Source organism: Gossypium hirsutum, chromosome A08, assembly GCF_007990345.1.
Source record: "Gossypium hirsutum isolate 1008001.06 chromosome A08, Gossypium_hirsutum_v2.1, whole genome shotgun sequence".
In the NCBI taxonomy this organism is placed as follows: Eukaryota; Viridiplantae; Streptophyta; class Magnoliopsida; order Malvales; family Malvaceae; genus Gossypium; species Gossypium hirsutum.
Window position 1 is genome coordinate 110,137,768 of NC_053431.1, and position 3,701 is coordinate 110,141,468.

Here is a 3,701-nt window from a genome sequence, read left to right on the forward strand (position 1 = left end):
AAATTGTGAAAATAGTAAATTTTAGGGTAAAAGTGCAATTTTGAATTTTGAACAGCATAAATTGTGAAGTGAAATAGAAATCAAATAAATGCTAATGAGCAGAAATATTTTATATTATAGATCAAGAATCCAAAGAAGAATGAGGAAAAGAAAAAGTTACGGAATAGTCCCTAAATTTCAATATCTTCTACAAATTAGCCGGGTAAGTTCATATGGTTGAATTTAGATGTTTATTTGTGAATGATTGAAGTACATAATGTGTTATTATATACAAATTTGTTTTGGTATTGTGTAGATTTTGTTAATGAAAGAATAAATGTGGAAATGCAAATTAGGAAAAACGCAGGATTGAGTATGTTCGTATCGTGACGTGTGATGAATTGACGGATAAGACCATGGTTGTTCCATGGAAAAGTGTGAAATGTAGGTATGGTATCATCCATACTGAGTTGTGAAATGTAGGTATGGTATTATCCATACTGAGTTGTGAAATGTAGGTATGGTATTATCAAATACATACTGAGTTAAGAAATGTAGGTATGACATTTCCCATATCGAGTTGAAAAATGTAGGTATGGTATTTCAATGAGGAAAACCATACTGAGTTGTGAATCATGGCATTGAGCAACGACGTACTCAATTTCGTAAGCCGTTTCTTAATTTGATTATAAGAAATAAAAGAGAAGTGATCCAAATGAAAGAGATTGAGTAGTTGTTACTGTTGAGCTCAACTATGTGAATTATTATAACAATGGTTGTGAATCGCAGGAAACTTTAGTAAATGTTTTGGTATTGTTTGGAAATATTATGTTTGGTAAGCATTACTTTTAAACCTATGAACTTACTAAGCTTCAATAAGCTTACTTGTGTGTGTTTAATATTTTTATGTAGATTGACTTGAAGTGAAGTGGGTAGATCGGATCAACACAACAAAGCACACTATCCAGATCAAGTCCGGTAGCTTTTGTTTTATGTTTGAAGATTTATATGGCATGTATAGAGTTTAAATGAAATGAAGTAAAGACGTTATAAACTAGTTAACAACATTTTGTACTAAAACAGTTTTTGGTTAGTAGCAGTAGTTTGAGTTTGAAAATTTACCATAAATCATGAAAATCTAATTAGAGGTTGAATAAAATATGAAATTAAATCTTATTGAATCTAGTTTCACATAGAAGAAACGGTGTAAGCAAAAGGCTTTAATATGAGGAGATATTTGAATTTTTGTGAGACAAGGCAGAGTGATTTTGAACTCCCCTGTTATGATTTGTAAAAATCATTAAAAATTGTAAAACATTAATTAGGGGTCATACTATATTTTTATGGATTCATTATTGAGTCTATTTTTAATAGAAACAAACTTCTTGGCTGTTTGAATTCTGTACATGGAGAAATTTGGTTCGTAGTACACAGGGGTCAAAGCAGCCGAACCCTAAAATAGGGGAGACTTCAACTAATAAACTGTACTAATTGGCCCAACCAAAAATTCTAGAAAAAAATTATTAAGTATATATATAAGCCTATATTTGGGGAAAATTTACGGATTTGGGTTTCAAGTTTTTTAACTCGAGATATGATTTTTTTTGCGTCTGTAACGCAGTTGGACAGCTTGTCTGGAAAGTGTGATATAAATTGTTTGAATTTGTTTAAGTGCTCAAATAAGTTTAGTAATGCCTCGTGCTCGACTCCGGCGACGGTCTCGGGTGAAGGGGGCGTTACAGCAATCCTGCCAAATCACCATGGGCATGCGACACGCCCGTGCCCACCGACCGTGGTCGAACCTGTTAAAACGACACGGGCGTGCGCCTGCATACACGGGCGTGGAAGAAGCGAACGAAGAATGACACAGCCGTGCAACATGGCCGTGTACACCAATGCACCCAATTTCAAAAACCACGAAATGCACGGGCTGAAATGAGGGCACACGGGCACGCCCCAATTTCTTTATAAACACTTATTATTTATTTTTACTTTTTTTAATATTTATTTTATTTTTATCTTTATTTATATTTTGAAATTACTTTTTATTTTCCTTTAATACTATTTCTATTTTATCTTGAGATTTTATAATTTTTATTCAGATATTTCTTTACGAGTAATTATGCTTCTTTATATTTCCTGAAAAAAGTTCCTGATTCTATCATAGTTATAAAGAGCTCCAAAGCTCACTATTACTTAGGAACTTGCAACTCCACTGGAAAAGGTTCTCCACGACTGTCATGTCCTGCCCGACCACCACGATAACCTCTTCTCTGGACACTGTAGTTGTGGAACCCAATCTCGACCACCACCAGAGTATCCTTCTTCTCTCTCATCATTGCCTTGGCTGATTATTCTCCATAACTCCAATTCAAGGAGTTCATTCATCATTCAGGAAGTTTCACCTCTCTCTCTATCTTATAATTATATATCTATATTTTTCAATATATCCATCTTTGTACATTGAGAGCAATGTACATCTTAAGTGTGAGGGGTCTTTTATATCATTAGTAGAAATCCCTGAATTTTGTCTTATTCTTACATGAATCACTCATATCACCATTAGAATGAATTTTAATTAATTTATGATTTTTATTGATATGTCTTGAATTAAAACATAGGCATTTACGTATTGATTGTTTAAACTTTAAGACATTAGGGAATCAAGCATGATAAGTTGATTTTTGAAGAATTAAAAACTTTTAGGTTGCTTCCCTAAGTTTAGGTATTATCTTGAGTTGAAATTCACAAGTTTAAACATAAAAAAGCCATAATTTTTGTGAGATCTTAAGCCTTTAGAGCATATTTTATTTCTTTCATGCTCACTTTTATTATGAGTGTGTCAGTATTGATTTGTTATTCTAGAACTTGCTTGATTATGCATGTCAAGACCACACCAATTGATTTGATATGTTAAGATGATAAAGGCACTTAGGTTTAACCTACTCACTCCACTAAAGCCTACCTTCATAATTAACCCTTAGTGATCCCCTTTGAGCCTAACAAGCCATTAATTGATTCACCCTCAATATTAACCCATAACCAATTATTGTTGAAACTCCCTAATTTGATCCCTATTTTTGTCGAGATTTGATTTGAACTAATTGATTAGCTATGTTTTATTCTTCGTTGCAATAATTAAGTTCTATGTTATTTGACTTGTTCTTAAAAAAAACCAATCAATCCTTACATATATATTAGTAGTAATTCGTCGTTTTTGAGCTTGAGTGTTAATTCCATATTCTGAAAAAAGCTCACTTGTATTCAACTAATAATTAGTTATTTTTCTAGTTAGGTGATTTCTTCAATTCAATCTCTATTATAACTTTTTCTTTCAGCTTGTGACCACACCCCCTAACCAAAGCCATGTTACAACCCCCTAATGACTTTTTTGATTGACGTATCATCTCAATATATAGTGGTGGAGATTTGATTTTCATGCAACCCTATGGTAATAACTTTTGATATTGACTAAGGAGTGCTTTATTTGATATCCTTAAACACCTCGAGTGATTTGAGTGAATCTTTAGTGAGGATGTTAAAATCTGTGATATTTTGATCAAAGATGATTACGTAGATAAGGGGAGACACCTATGTTTTCGTGATAAATTGCTCAACTTGGAATGTTTGAGACTTTGATGTACTTTTAGCTGAATTTTCAATGTATGATTACTTATGGATTATCTTGAGATATTATTGATAGGGATTATAAATTGGGAAGA